The following is a 17,563-nucleotide window of genomic DNA, read 5'->3' on the forward strand; positions in this document are numbered from 1 at the left end:
GGAACCTACAATCGTCCTTCCTCAGCCTTCCAAATACTGGGAATAAAAGTGTGCACTACCATGCCAATTAGTTCTTTATCCTTTTAATTTTTAAAATTGAGTAGTATAAACAAATAAACTAACAGTCAAACAAATGAACAGGGTTCAGGATGTAGATCAGAAGTAGAATGCCCCTGAGTTTAATCCCTAGTACCACTAAATGAATAAATAAATAAATAAATATGATCCTTAATTATATCTGCTAAGCTATTTGCCCTTATAAGGTAATATATTCAGAGGTTTCAGGGATTAAGATAAAAATATATTCAAGGTGCCATTATTCAGCAAACTATAGCCAGTTTGACTAAAGCCTATGTTTTTGAGAAAGAAATTGTTTCACTTGTTTTATGTGCCTATTAGCTTGCAAAATAAGGCAAAACCTGTGATTGAGTAAGTCATCCAATTGATAAAATGATATTTCAGGGATTGATAGTAGAAAAAATATGTTAGATAAAATTCACAGCAGACTCACAATAGTTTACAAATCAGAAAATTTTATAAGACATGATTAAGATAATTTGTTTGATTCTGTGGTCATTTCAAAGATATATATGTCACACTACACAAAATTTAGATTACATCCTGACCTGAAACTGAGGATAAGTAAAGTCTGTTTTTTTTTTTTTCTTTTGGTGAAAAATAGTGAGACTCTCAACAACCCTGTGAGACTTAGTGAGTCCTTTCTCCTCTTCTTCCTCCTCCTCTTCCTTCTCCTTCTACTCATTCTCATTCTTCTTGTTTATTTGTTTATTTTTTTGGTGGTACTGGGGTTCCTGGAAACCCTTCTACCTCCGGGCTACACTCCCAGACCTAATATATATATATATATATATATATATATATATATATATATAATATATATATATATATATATATACATATACATATATTTGGAAACAGGGTCTCTTAAGCCAGTGAGACTGGCTTTGAACCAGCGGGATTCCCCCTGTCTCTGCCTCCCAAGGGCGGGGATTACAAGCCTGTGTCACCACCCTGGCTAAAGTCTGTTATTAACATCATTTGGCTTTCTGGGAGAGGACCTGTCACACAAGTGGTTCTTGAAGTGTCTTAAGACAGCCTTAAAACAGCACAGGTTTGGATCTGATTGTGGCTGGGTAGAGCTGGGTGAAGGCCACCCGGGTGTGTGTGTTCTGACCCCAAAGGAGGAAGCACTTAGTGTTTCCACCTACTTGTCCAGATGTAGGGAACAAGAAGAGGCATGCACAGGACTTGGAAGTGCCTAGCAGTTTAAAATAAAAAAATAAAGTTAGCTCTTTATTACATATAAAATGTCATTTTTCCAAGAATATATATGCCTTTTATTTGATCAAACTCTCTACCCCAAGAGAGGCTTAAAGGAAATTTCTCCACAATGAAGTAAGATGCAAATTAGAAAAATTTTGTTATCAACAGAAACTCCATCCTAGTGCCAATATGATGATTAACTACTTAATCCTAAGATAAAATATTTAATTCCAGGTTTTTTCTTCCAAAAATATTTAAAAAGCAAAACTAAGAGCATATTAAAGTATGTGCTGCTAGGCATTGCTGCCCTTAATCCCTTTCTCTGCTGTCCTTTGCTGACATCCTATTAATTCTCTACGTAGGTTACTGATGAATTTTCCAGTTGGTTCACAGACTTGACCTTTTCATCATCAACTACTACTTATGAAATCAGGATTTCAAGTTTTCCACAACTAAAAGAAAAGTTTGCAAATCTAATTTAAGAGCAGAGAGTGAACTTGAAAGAAAACATTTAGCAATTTAGTTAAGAAGCAAGTTAGAAGAATATCAGATTAAATTTAAGGAATGATTTGATACCAACTTCTATGTTTTACAAAAATAATTACAGTGAAAATGGAAAGTGTTCATAAAAATTATTGGGTCAAAAATCATTTCTATAGAGAGGAAATTTTGTGTAGGTAAATAACTTTCATGTGCAAAATATATGATATATCCTTATTCCATATAAAATACTTACAAGATAGACAAGAAGATACAGCATTACTTAGAAAAGTAGGTTATATTAGTTCTCCATGAGCACCTTTGTCCTGGAAAATCTCATACTTACTTTTTCTCATGATACTGAACTTTGATCCCAAACTCATTTTACCTCTTAGCTACACACCCGAACCCTTTTATTATTTATTTTGAAATAGGATCTCACCGTGTTGCTGAAGGTATAGATAGATTGCTAAGACTATCCTCAAACCTGTGATTCTCCTATCTTAGCCTCCCAAATACTGAGGAGATAGGTGTGTGCCAGTGTTCCCAGCTTCATATTTATATATGAGATATTGTTTCTTTTGGACATGAGAGTTTTATAAATGTTTTGGGATGTCAATTTCTCCCCTTTGTAACTTTGATATTTCAGTTGAAATTATAAGGAATCTCATATGGTCAATAGGAAATAACTTAATGTATAAACATTATAGTTAGGTATATAATAGCCTCTTAAAGAGTTTAGAAATTAGTCAGGCGTGGTCGTACATAGTGTAACCCCAGCATTTGAGAGCTCAAACAGAAGGACTGAGGTTCACAAACAGCCTCGGCTACTACTTAGTGAGACTCTGTTTCAAAATAAAGAATAAAAATAGGGCTGGGGTGTTGCTCAGAGGTAAAATGCCCCTGGGTTCCATCCTCAGTACTGCAATAACTAACTAATAAATAAATAAATAGTTCAGAAATTTATATTTGGAGCTGATGTAATTAAGCCAGAAAATAAATCCACCCTAATGGATTTATCTGGGTGATGGAGTAGGCTAGTAGGGTGTGCTTCCTGCTGCCATGTCCTGAGAACCAAGATTACCACCCTCACATGAACTGAACCGGAAGAGCTACAAAAAGTGTGAGCAAATAAGCTTTCCTTGAAGTTGTATGGTCCAGTGTTTTATATTATGGCTGTGAAAATGCTGAAAAATACAACATATAAACTCTGAATCATTGCATTTGTGCTAGAAATGAAGTGAAAGCAAAGAAGCCTAGGGATATGTATATTTAGAAGTTGAAGTATTAGATTTTAGATGGATGGGTGATTTAGACTTTTGACAGAGAGAAACTAAGAGAACTACACACAGTGAAGATGAAAGAATGTTGGGGATTCACAGATAAGTAGGCAGGTGACAACAGAAAGAAAGTCACAGCACAATTCATAATAGCCAAGATATGTAACCAACCTAAGTCTCCATCAACAGATGAATGGATTGCAAAATTATGGGAAATACAAAAAATGGGATTCCACTAAGCAATACAGAAGAACAAAATCATGTCATTCGTAAGAGATGGAAAGACCTGGAGACCATTAAGTAAATGAAATCAACCAAGCACAAAAAGAGAAGGGACATATGTTTCCTCTGATATGCCCAAACTAGGGAGTACTAGGGATACCAGAAGGACTCCAGATAGTGGAGGGGAAACATCAGCAAAGCTAGAATGAAAGGGTAGGAGAGGAAGAAGGCTGAGGGTGATTAATGGAAGAGCTACATTTGAATATGTGTAAAAGTATGAATGTAGCAAGGTCAACCTGGACACTCATTGTTGGGAGGGGGAAAGGAGAAGTGCGGTGGGGGGTGGTAAAGTACCAAGCACTGTCTGAATGTGTACCATTTGCAATATGATCCACATAAAATTTTAAAAAAAAGGAAAGTCACAAATTCAAAAATTAAAACATACTAATGTCCCTGGACAAGTAACTGGTAAAGAACAAGCTTTCCTACTGTACACAAACATAAATCTTAGAACAAGTATATGATATTATGTTTTTTTTTTTTTTTTTTTTTTAGAAATGGCTTCATAGTATTGGAAACCTTGTGAGAAAGGTCGTTTTCAAGACACAATTCTTCAGACTCTCACTGTTCATTTCTGAACCACAGAACAGGGAGTGAGGACAGAGCTCAGTGTCTCTCCTGATGGGGGAGTCAGAAACTGGGGAGTCCAGGACTGTTGACATGATGCTAACTCTGGTGTAAGACCCTGGAAGATAGGAGCTGCTGTGCATGAAGTTCCAGAAGTCAACTCGTCATTCCCTACAAGGCTTGCTCTGAAAATAAAAGAGGCTTTTCATTCACTGCCTACTTAAAGTGTTGGTAAGAAACAGTTCAGAGTTCCAGCAGTTATGGGAGGCTCTGAAGGTCTGTCTGCTGTGAGGGCACATATCATATTCACATTGAATTCAAATGAGATTATAGAAGCCAAACCTCAGGTGTAAGTGCTATGCTCTGGAGAGTCAGTTTCTCCCAAGAGCTGCCTTCACAAAGCCAATACCCAGTCTCTCACCAGGTCCTCAGGAAAGAAGAGCTTGCAGATGATGTGCAACTGTGTTAGAGTGTTGTTACCAACTTTTGTTTTTTTCTGAGGGTTTAGTAATCAGTGAGTTTTTACTGAACAACAAAATACATCTGAAAGAACTGACATTGTGGCATAAATGAGGTGTGCAGTAAAGGCAAGACATACAGTAACCTTGGGTGTTTATGCTGTCATTTGTTTGTCATCTCTAAGTGGTAAAATTTTCTAATAGAGAAAAGTAATTGACATATAAATTTGTGTTCATCTTTATTGTGTAGGAGTATGCAAATCAGAGAGAACTATAAATTGAAAGATAAAATGAAGCAAATATGTAAGCAACCTTTAGTGTTTCTTGACTACATATTTGAGACTGTACAGTCAATCAAAAGTTAGACGATTATTAAGCAATAGTTATATTAAAGTTTATTTGTTAATGAATATAATGCCAAAGTAATTTTGTTACTGTATTTTAGCTGTTATGTCTTAAATTTAGATCTATAAATGAATTGCCACATTACAGTAAAAAATATGGCATAAAATTCCAATTTTTGAAAATAATTTGACTCATTTAGATATTTACTTCTGCATTTATGGCTTTTGTTGAATACTCTAATGAAATACATGAATAAGAAAAGATTTGATAAACCAATATAAATCTGTATAAACATTCTACATTACAGGTGTCATCACAGTTTTGGTCATTGTCTCAATTTGAGCTGCAATACCAAATAACTTTGGTGTCTTAAACACTATTTCTTAATGTTCTGGAAGCTGAGAAGTTCAAAATGAAGATGTTGGCAGATCTATTCTCTGTTAAAGGTTTGTGATCTCTTTTACAAAAGTTCTGGCTTGAATTTCTACCACATCTTTTTTTTTATGGTGCTAGGGATTGAACCCAGGGGCATTCTACCTCCAAGCTACACCCTCTGCTCTTTTTTTTTTTTTTTTTTTTTTTTTTTTTGGTGGTACTGGGGTTGGAACCCAGGGGCCTTCTACCTCCAGGCTACACTCCCAGACCAATTTTATATTTTATTTGGAAACAGGGTCTCTTAAGCCAGCTGAGGCTGGCTTCGAACCTGCGCGATCCTCCTGTCTCAGCCTCCCAAGCACAGGGATTACAAGCATGTGCCACCACGCCTGGCACCCTCAGATCAATTTTTAATTCTGTATTTTGAAACAGGGTCTCAATAAGTTGTGCAGGGCCTAAGTAGCTGGGGCTTGCCGAAAACCCAGATTCTCTTGTCTCTCAAGTACTGGGATTACAAGTGTGCATCACCACACCCAGCTATACCACATATTTTTGTGGACTATAATCGACTCAATTTTATTGAATTACTGAATAATATGCCATTGAATGAATATTCCACAGTTTGTTTTTGACTCATTTGTTGAAGGATATCTTAGCTTACAAGTTCTGGCAATTATAATACACTATTATTTTCATTTTATTTTAGGTTATAAAATTTTTTTACTTCAAGCTCACTTTATTGGTTTAGATGAAAATTTAAACTAATAAATAATAGCTTATTAATATATAAAACAAAAGTATTCGAATAGGAATCTATAATGCAAATAGAAACATAACTATATAAAAAGTATGACTTTAATATATTCAATTAATTTTAAAATCAAATCCTGCCTTATAATCATGGAATTGTATATTTCTTATAATATTCACAGGATACCATTTGTTTCCTTACTTCAACGGCTATGTATCTAAAGTAGACCAAGAAGTTTATCTTACATAGGAGTAGAAAATTTTTATTTTACTCCTTTCTAAAAATTATAATTAATATGTATTGTAAAATAGAAATCTAATATTTATTTCATTGGAAAACATAATTGTGCAAAATAACAAACATTTTTAAATGGTTAACATAAATTAAATTTCAAAGAGAAATAAAGAAAAGAAATATAGAGTATTAGAAAGATTAATATTTATAATATCTTACATTTAACATGTCTTGCAAGATTTTTTCAGAAATGAGCAAATACTTTTAGTTTTATTTATTTCCATTAAATATAACAATTCAATACAATCGTGAGAGAATTTCATACATAAGGACTGAAGAAGAAAGAGGATGAAAAATCAGTTGCATTTGAACTTTATCTGCTAGACCTCACTGCCTTGCATGAGCTTGCAAGTTGACTTAGACAGGTGTAGCAGAAGTGGTCAGAGCAGCCATGTTTAATTTGGCCAGTAGTATTCATGAAGGTAATCTATTCTGTGAGCTTTTGATGATGTTTCTACATAACTTGCAAAGAGAAACTGTGAGTGACTTTGTTTCCAACTCATTCCAAGTATGTTTATATAGCATAAAGTCTCCAAAATAAATACATTTCTTACTTTTTTCCAGATACGTGTTTCATTGTGTAGTATAACAAAGATAGTATGTTCTTTATCTCCAGACAAAGTTCAGAGTGTACATCATCATATTCAGTCCAAGTTCCCTAAACACAGGATTCTTCTGAAGTTGAAACCATTATGTGTATAATTCTACTCTCTGCATCATCCTAAGGGATTTGGTCTAAGAGAAAAAAGAGTAAAATTTATAATCTTCTGGCTAATGCTGATGATGTGAATGACAACCTGACCTTTATTTTTGCCTAGTTATTCCACACGCTCTGTCAACATATGTAAAATTGTAACAGGCTACCTTGTTAATTCACAGGTAGGTTAAAATTGCAGATGTTATAATTACTAAGTGTTTTGTTGATGGGGATGTGATGTTGACAGAATTAGAACTTATTGAATAGAAAGTCTGAGTGCCTCATGGGCCTCTTTAGGAGACATAAAACAAATGGCTGGCATCTTACAAGTGCTGGGTCATTCATGTGTCTGTGTAAAGTTAAAGATAATTCTCAGATGCTACTGTAATAAATCTGCAGTGCAAGCTCATACTTATCCAATTACACCATTATAATGTACACTGATCATCACAGGGGTTCATCATCATAAACTGAACTAGTATTGTATACCGTACTGGGGACTTCTACCACAAGTTACCAAGATTATTTTCCAACAGAGTCACGTTTGTGGCACTGGATCTTGCCCTGTCTGCTCAACATCTGGTGATTAACTGCATCGTGCCTTTGGCCTTGGCTTGGGACTGTTGATCATTTTTTACCATTTTCTAGGTTTATTGTTAGACTCAGACTAATTGATAACAATCATCAACAATGTGGTCCTTGAAACTAGTTTGCATCATTTTTCTATATTATTAATAATAATTTAATTCTCAATAAATACTAATAAGTAGTCTTACAATAGTATTCTCTTATCACAAAATAATCTAGCAATAGTCAATTGGATACACTATTCAGTTGATTCTTCAAAAGCATTATGCTACATATTATAATAACCTCCTTTAAAAGTGATTCAAAATTATTTTTATATTCTACCATAGTTTATGATCAGGATGAAAAGCTAAGGGATCATGTAGACATATTTTGAAAATTTATTGTTTTGGGCCCCACTTTTTTCAGTAGGAAGATTGTTGTTATTATGTTCCCTCTATATATGATTTTTCTCAAAGCCTAAAATGAACAATGAGAAACTAATATGCACAAATTACTAAATAAACAAATGTATTAAAATTAGAGTACATAAATTATTATTTAAGATTTTTATGTTGTGTTGTTATTGCTGCTGATATTGGTAGTTTTGCTTTTCCTTTTGATTCAAATTGAGTTTCTGAAAAATGTATCACAAATAGAGGTTGAAGATATTTCTGACCTTACCAAAATGGTAGAACAGACAGAAATTAGGTAATTTGATTAGAAAATAAACACACCCAATATATTATTTGTATACATATTCTCCCTGTCTTTTGGTCTAAAAATTGAAGAGAGAGGATCATTTACTAATTTTTACATTATTATACTCTCCACCCCACCAAATAAAACACAAAGTTTTAGACGTACTTATTTGGACTATGCTTTTCTCTTCCCTGTATTCATTCCAAATTTTTATTTCCAAAAATAACTAATTTATTCTAGGTAGATTTATTTAAATGAATTTGTGTTGGCTGATTGCCTTAGTTTGGCAGCCAAGATTCTGGATAAAAATGTGTTATCCCTCAACTAGATATGAGATTGCAAAATCATTTTATTGTCATTATTTCTTGGCTTCAGTGTCTTGGTTTATACCTGTTTATATTCATCTTTCATGTTCTCCTGTCTTTATGGAGACATATAAAATAAGACATTTTCATTTATTAATAGGTTAATTAGTAAAAAATTACCATAGATGTTTGATCCATGTTCTTCAATTTTTCTATCTTATTTATTATGACTAAAAATTAGGGAAAAGAGTAGGCTTTATTGTTACAGAAAATGATTGAGGTTTAACTGTGAATAAAGAGAAAAAACAGATTTCAGGGACATTAGTTATAATAATAAAAATAAGTCTACCAAAATATGTTTTAATGTCTTGACATTTGCAGACACTTTATGCATGTAAGCAAAACTGTGTTTTGGTGATAATGAATAAGGGTACTTATTCAGGGTCATTTTCTATTGTTTTCTAGTGTCTACAAAAAATTAAGTGCATTTTTATTTCATAAAAATATTTATTGTCAATATTTTTGGAATGCTTTACTTCAATAATATGCATATATTTTAAGTGTTCTTAAGTAAATAAAAGAGAAAATAATAGAATTTTGTGATATATTAATCTTAAAGTTTGAAAATTAATCTGCAGATTCTCTGACCCAAGCGGTAGCCATGGGTTACCACCCTATTTAAAAGTACACAAATTTCTGATGAGAAATAGCCTGACACAGGGTAGAACCCTAACATGTATTACTGTAAAAGCCATATTTAATTCTCTTTTATCATGAATTACCTTAGCAGAATCTGTAAAATCTCATCATTTTCACAGTAGTTAAACAATAAAATAATTGTCAATAACTCAGTTGCAGTAAGACTTTCAGAGGTGAAATCTACAGGGAAAAGAAAGCACTTAGTATCTCCATCAGAAGCAAAACAATAGCAGTTTTATTTACAGGCTTATCCTTTATATGTGATTCCAGGCAAACTGTTGCATATTACACCAGCATAAGGTGTGCATGTGTATTACATATTACCCAGTCATACTTACATAACTATATACAAATCCACGGCTGTGCTGGATAACCTGCCTAGTAATCTTTACATAACTAAATGTTCATATTCAGTTGCTCAGAGTCAGAAGAGTCATGTCCTCTCTGCCTACCAGTACTTACTCTGAGCCCTACATTCCACCCCTTATAAGGTGCTGAAAGGTAACTCAGAAGGCAGTGACTTCATTTTGTGAAATTTAATTTAGACTTCATCAGTCTTTTGTTTTATTAATATGAACTTATTTTTTTTTTCTTTTTGGTGTTATTGGGGGTGGAACTCAGAGGCTTTCTACCTCCGGGCTATACTCCCAGACCTTTTTTATATTTTATTTGGAAACAGGGTCTCACTAAGTTGCTGAGAGCCTCACTAAGTAGCTGGGGCTGGCTTCGAACCTGCGCGATTCTCCTGTCTCAGCCTCCCAAGCGCGGGGATTACAAGCGTGCACCACCACGCCCGGCTTAATATGAACTTTAAGTAAATAATTTCAACAACATTTCTGCTGACATTTACTCATCTATCCTGTTAATGAAAAAAATAGAATATCTTAAAGTTAGTTCTAGCGTAAATCTGTCAGTGTTTTTATGTTATGGTTTTATGTCCAAATTTTATAATTTAAATTCTGTTAATCTCTGCATACTTTATAGCATCAATAACAAGATTGACTGTATTCATGGAAAGAATTCTGGTGCTAATTGAAAATTTAGTTTGTTCTTTCTACAAAAAAAAGTTGCTCTCTCTTTCTGAGTAATGATAGTGGTATTGCAATGTATAATAAGAAACTAACAAAATTTATCTAAATAAAACTAAAATTTATTTTCACATAAAATCAGTATTTTTTAAAAATTTATTTTGAGGCTCTCCTCAAGCCACAATCCTCTTGTCTCAATCTTCCAACTGATGGGATTGCAACCATGCACCACAATGCCTAGCTTTCAAATCAGTATTTTCCAAAAGCAATTTTTACTTTAAGATTTAGGGTAGAAATTATTGAAACTTTTCAAAAGTTCTTTAGTTAAATCTTGGAATAACTAATAAGCAAAAAGAAAAAATAGCACATGGTATGTAATATATTTAGTAATTTTAAATTTTATTCTTTGTAAAGAAGTCTTTCTGAATAAAGTTGGTTCCAAGACAAACTTCAATTTCTTGATTAGTCTTTCTACTATTCCTACTGTGTAGAAACTAATAAAAGTTTTATGTTGATCCTTAGAAAGTAATTAATAAAATTGTGCATTTCTCTAATGAAATGATTACTCTAAACTGTTTTTTCTGAAGATATAGTTGCACACATTACAAAAATGACAAGTAATTTACAGTTTCCTACTCATTATGTTGGATCATGTAATATTTCTATTCTTCAAAAAAGATATCATTATCAATTTAACTGCGGTCTATGGGAAGGGTTGGAGAGTAAGTGAGATCTGAAAGGAGTCATACTAAGACTTGAGTGCATGTCTGTTTGTATAAACTTGAACCTCATTAATATTTATAACTACATATACCACTAAAACTGTATGTTCAATAATGAGCAGTTACTCTGTACTTACAACTGTCTGATATTCTAACCATCAAATAAATTTTCTTTAGCCAATATTGGTTGAATGGCAGTTTTACTTTACCCTTAATTTGTCTCTCAAGACTGTCTCACTAATTAAGATCTATTCAGAAATGTATAATAACAAAAATAAAGAATACAAAGGGCCATTAAAGCTATGACATGATATTAATCTTCTTTACTAATGAAGGAGATGAAATAAAATGGTAGAAGTTACATGGCACAAACAATTTTTAAAGAACTATAAAATATTTATTGTTAATAAAGCTGAGACTGATATCTACTTAACGTATATTTTTCTTATTGTAATGTTTTCTTCTAAAATTGTACGGCTGATAATAATACACCTAGTTATGAGACCTATTTTTTTTTTTTGTGGGTCTGGGGATGGAACCCAGAGGCATTTGACCTCCAAGCTACACCCCCTGCCCAATTTTTTTTATTCTTTATTTTGAAACAGGGTCTCACTGAGTTGTGGAGGGCCTCACTTAGTAGCTGAGGCTATCTGTGAACCGCAATCCTCTGGTCTCAGCCTCCCGAATGCTGGGATTACAAGCATGAGCCACCACGCCCAGCTGAGACCTATTTCTGATGTGCCTTAGAATCCAGGTATGGTCATATTATAGAGTTCTGGTTAATGTTTTATGATAGCAATTGTTATATATAATTTCATGTGAAGCTGTTAAATATAGGGAAAATTTTTTTCTAGAATCTTTCTCTTTGTCTTTCTCCCCCCCCCCCTCATGGAAATGGGAATGTGTATATGATACAAATTTGTTTTATTTTTATTGGTAATTGAAGTCACTAACCATAGGACACCTAAGCAGTAAATTAGAAAGATTTTGCATCTCTGAAAATTATGGGAAGGCAGAAAAGCCTTGGACTACCTACTCCTGGATTTCTTTTATATAAAAATTAATCTTTAGTCTGGAATGGTAGCACATACTTGTAATCCCAGTACTTCAGAGGCTGAGACAGAAGGATAACAGGTTCTCAGCCAGCCTCAGCTATGTACTACAACTTAGTAAGGCCTTGTTTCAAAATTTAAAAAAAAGTAGGGCTTAGGATGTAGCTCCTGGAGGTACAACGCTCCTGGGTTTCATTCCCATAACTGTAAAATATATAAATAAAAATAAATAAATAAACCTTTATAATGTCAATTACACTTTGATTTTAGGCTTTTTTTTTTTTGGTGGTGGTACTGGGGGTGGAACCCAGAGGCTTTCTACCTCTGGGCTATACTCCCAGACCTATTTTCTATTTTACTTGGAAACAAGGTCTCACTAAATTGCTTGAGAGCCTCAGTAAGTAGTTGAGGCTGGCTTCGAACCTGTGTGCTCCTCCTGTCTCAGCCTCCCAAGAGTGGGGATTACAAGTGTGCTCCACCACGCCCGGCTGATTTTAGGCTTTTTATTTTATGTATCTACCTACTGTAAAAGATGCAGTGATTCTGGAGAGACAGGCAAAACAATTTCATTGATTGAAGTTTGTTTCTGCATTATAGATAAGTAATTAAACAGAAAATCACTTAAAATTGTGCATACCCACTAATATCTTTATGCAAATATTATACAGAAATACTTGATTCACTTTCCCTCACACACCCATTAACATATTGAAAGGATTATTTCAGCTTCTTCTTATAATATATTCAGATACAAGTTCATTACCTGGTCCTTTGCTGATGCCCTAGTCTAAACTGAAAGCCACCATCAATTTTCTTCTAGATCACTAAAACACAATATTCAAAAGTATTCCTCCTTTCCACTCCTACACTGCTGTACTTATAGCAGTCAAAAGTGAGAAGCTTGAGATAATGACTGATGTTTAAAACAGGTCCTCATTCTCATTTCCTCATCTACATACCTAACTTTAGTTTTACTTGGTTTTTTTTCTTTACTTTAAATTTATGTATCTGCTGTCTGCCTCCCTCACTAATTATAAGTTTGCTATTATTAAGAGTTTATTTCTATCATTTTCTTGATTGTGTTTTCTGTCTCTGCATTTCAACTACTGGAATTACAAGTGTGTGCCACCTCACCCAGCCTGTTTTATTTTTATGACAATGGCAGTTTTAAGATGCATTACTCAGATATTTTGTAGAATGCTCTTCTATTTGAATTTTCTTCACTTTTTCTTTGTGATGAACCTGAAGTTATAGCTTTCGAGAGAAAGAATACAAAGGAAACATGATATTTTTATTACACATTTTCAGAGGTGCATCCTATCAACATAATAATCATCATTGACAATAAACTTAAGTGCTTGACTGAGGTAGCATCTGTGAAACTTCTCTACTGTAAGGTTACCCTTTATCTCTTCCATAATTTATTCTTTGTAAATAAATTTACTGTGATCAATCTACACATAAGAAGTGGTGGAAAGTGGATATACATGCCTTGCTAGACTCACGTGGCTTGCTATATTTCTCTGCCTTGAAGATTTATCTCTTTTCTTAGCATTCTCACTGCCACATCCCACTAAATCTCACCATACAGTTAAGAGAAAGGAAGATTTATTAGCTCACAGTTTTTTGTAAATCCCAGGTTCAGTCTATATGAATCCAGGGTATATAGCTCAGGAAACAGTGGCAGGAATCAGAGATAACAGGAGCAGAACATAAGGGATTCACCCCTAACATCATGGAGGCCTGAAGAAAGAGAAAGAGCCAGGGCAAGGAGGAGGAAATCAATATATAACCCTCAAGACCACAGCCCCAGGGACTCCACCTTACCAACCAAACCCCTCTTCCAGCATTGCTGCCTCATTTGCATGAGGGCTATGGGCACATTCCAAGCCCAAACCATTATATCCCGTCAACACTGCTTATTTATTTATTTATTTATTTATTTATTTATTTATTTTATTCATTTATTTATTGGTGCATTGTAGTCATGCATCTCAAGAGAGTACAAGATGGTAGAGTCATACATGTACACATCACCCAATTAGCCCTTACCCAATTCCCACCCCATTCTCTCTTCATCCCTCCTTCTCATATGAGGCTTAGTTATTGACTTTGATATGGTTGTTAATGTACATCATGTACATTAGAGAATTTCCGTCTTTCCTCCTCTCACTTCAACACTGTTTATGTTTTAGTCAAGCATTTACTTTTATTTCTGTATGGATTCCTGTGTATTCATTTTAAACTTTGGTTTATAGTTCAGTGTGACCTCACCCATTTTGTTTCTTAATTATTTCAGCTTTTCCCATTGGGAGTATCTTCACTCGATCCCTATGCCATAGTTATATCACCATAAGTGTGGTATTTTTGTTTTTGTTGTTTCTTATTTTTTGACACTACAAGATTCTCTAAGCTCACATTATCTGTTTCTTGGCTCCATCCTAGAATCAGTCATTTCTCTCAGGCTAAATTTTTTAATTGAAAAAAAAACATTTTAGAAATCAAGATGTTGATACTGGATTTGATAGAAAAATAATTTTCTACTGTCATTTGTGCTTTCAGTTAATATACACAAATTCAAATGGGAGTATTTATACTAATTACTTTTGGGTTAAAATTATGATTACATACTTTGGCATATTCTTCTTAAATTTTGTCTGTATATGTGCCAGCACTTATTATAAAAAACTATGAAATAAGTTATTTTTAGAGTATGAAAATGATTTCACTGGAATATGAAAAAGTCAATACTTAATTTAGAACCTAAATATATATTTGATCATTAGTAATTCTAAGATGATAAACTGGCTTATAAATGCTCATTCATTCAATTATGTAAAAATTAGTGAGACATAAATTACAGCAAAAATACCTTAAACATTTCTGTTGCACTCAAATAAGAAACTAACCAAAATAAAGTTCAAAATAAATTTTGAATCTCTTACTTTATTACCAAATATCAATACATAATCCTGTTAAAATGTTTGTCTTTGGGAACTAAGCATAATCTGTAGAAATTAATGGTATAATATGCTTCCATAGCATCTCAAAAGTTTATATTTTGCAGTTGAATTTCTACATTGAAATTATAAGGCGGGGCACGCCAGATGGGGCCCGGGTCGCGGGACTCTGGGCCCCAGGCAGAACTGCGAGTAGCACGCCAGACCCCTGGAGAAACCAGGCCCAGTAAGACGCTGGGTTCTGGGCGGGGGTCGCGGGCTGGGCACGCCAGAGGGGGCCCGGGTCGCGGGACTCTGGGCCCCGGCCGAACTGCGCGTAGCACGCCAGACCCCTGGAGAAACCGGACCCAGTAAGACGCTGGGTTCTGGGCGGGGGTCGCGGGCTGGGCACGCCAGATGGGGCCCGGGTCGCGGGACTCTGGGCCCCAGGCCGAACTGCGCATAGCACGCCATACCCCTGGAGAAATCAGACCCAGTAAGACGCTGGGTTCTGGGCGGGGGTCGCGGGCTGGGCACGCCAGATGGGGCCCGGGTCGCGGGACTCTGGGCCCCAGGCCGAACTGCGCATAGCACGCCAGACCCCTGGAGAAACCAGGCCCAGTAAGATGCTGGGTTCTGGGTGGGGGTCGAGCACAGGGCACGCCAGCTGGGGCCCGGATCGCGGGACTCTGGGTCCCGGCCGAACTGCGAGTAGCAAGTCAGACCCCTGGAGAAACCGGGCCCAGAACAGAAAAAGATAAAGAAAAACATCGGAGAGGTGGTAAGAAAGCCGTCATGGATGCCAGGACACTGGAGATGCAGAAACTGGGGCCTCCGAGGCCAGGATATGAGCCTGCCTAGGGGTTAGGCCGGTGCTGGGGCCAGCGAGGCCGGCATCGGAGCCTGCCTTGAGGCAAGGCCGGTACTGGGGCCTCGAGGCCAGGATAAGAGCCTGCCGAGGGGTTAGGCCGCTGCTGGGGCCAGCGAGGCCGGCATCGGAGCCTGCCGTGAGGCAAGGCCGGTACTGGGGCCTCCGAGGCCAGGATAAGAGCCTGCTGAGGGGTTAGGCCGGTGCTGGGGCCAGCGAGGCCGGCATCGGAGCCTGCCTTGAGGCATGACCAGTGCTGGGGCCTCCGAGGCCGGGATCGGAGCCTGCCAAGGGGTTAGGCCGGTGCTGGGGCCAGCGAGGCCGGCATCGGAGCCTGCCGTGAGGCAAGGCCGGTACTGGGGCCTCCGAGGCCAGGATAAGAGCCTGCCGAGGGGTTAGGCCAGTGCTGGGGCCAGTGAGGCCGGCATCGGAGCCTGCCTTGAGGCAAGGCCGGTACTCTTGCCTCTAGGCCAGGATAAGAGCCTGCCGAGGGGTTAGGCCGGTGCTGGGGCCAGCGAGGCTGGCAGCGGAGCCTGCCGTGAGGCATGACCAGTGCTGGGGCCTCCGAGGCCGGGATCAGAGCATGCCGAGGGGTTAGGCCGGTGCTGGGGCCAGCGAGGCCGGCATCGGAGCCTGCCGTGAGGCAAGGCCGGTACTGGGGCCTCCGAGGCTAGGATATGAGCCTGCCTAGGGGTTAGGCCGGTGCTGGGGCCAGCGAGGCCGGCATCAGAGCCTGCCTTGAGGCATGACCAGTGCTGGGGCCTCCGAGGCCGGGATCGGAGCCTGCCTTGGGATTAGGCCGGTGCTGGGGCCAGCTAGGCCGGCATCGGAGCCTGCCTTGAGGCAAGGCCGGTACTGGGGCCTCTGAGGCCAGGATAAGAGCCTGCCAAGGGGTTAAGCCGGTGCTGGGGCCAGTGAGGCCGTCATCGGAGCCTGCTGTGAGACATTACCAGTGTTGGGGCCTCCAAGGTCGGGACCAAAGCCAGCTTAGGGGTTTGACCGGTTCAGGGGCCAGCGAGACCAGAACTGGGTCCTCCCATGAGGCAAGGCCGCTGCTTGAGCCAGCGAGGTCTGGATCAGTCCACTGAGTAGCCAGGCCACTACTGGGACCATCAAGAGTGGGATTGGTACTTGCAACGCAGCATGCACAGAGAAATATCGCAGAAAATATAAATCAGACGCTTCTCTTAATCAGCAATAACTAGGAGGAAAAGGGCAACAGGAAGAGGTTGAGCTATAGAAAGGGCCCTATAGTGAAGCAACTAATGTGACCAATCAGAGGGTATGTAATACTGGAGGACGGAGCCTCTTTAAAACGCAGGAGGTACATAAACAAATGTATCAAAGTAAATCACCAAAGAAGTGTGGGACGGAGGGGGGGGGGAGGGAATGGGACGGGGGCTGGAGGAGGGCTAATTGGATGATGTGTGCTTGTATATCCTCTCAAGTCTTGTACTCCAATGTGATTGATATATGACTACAATGCACCAATTTAAAAAATAAATTAATTAAAAAAATATATATATACTTTTGAGGGCTGAGCATATTAGCATGCACAAAGCCCTGGGTTCAACCCCCAGCACACTCACACAAAATGAATAAATTAAATTTTAAAAAACCTTTCAAATACCTATTTTTGTACAGCCTTCTTCTAGATACTGTATAAAATGATAAATAAGCCAGCATTTTAAAAGAATGTATCTGGTGATGTTGGGGTCTGCTCAACTGCCTGACAGAACTTCTCATGAATCAGCTATATGTAGCTCCCAGCGTGCTGGGGTCTGCATAACCGTCTGACAGAACTTCCAATGAATCGGCAACATGTAGTGCTGAGCAGATATGGAGGACTTAACTACTCCCCTTGCCCC

This window comes from Muscardinus avellanarius (assembly GCF_963383645.1).
Source record: "Muscardinus avellanarius genome assembly, chromosome: 12".
Lineage (NCBI taxonomy): Eukaryota > Metazoa > Chordata > Mammalia > Rodentia > Gliridae > Muscardinus > Muscardinus avellanarius.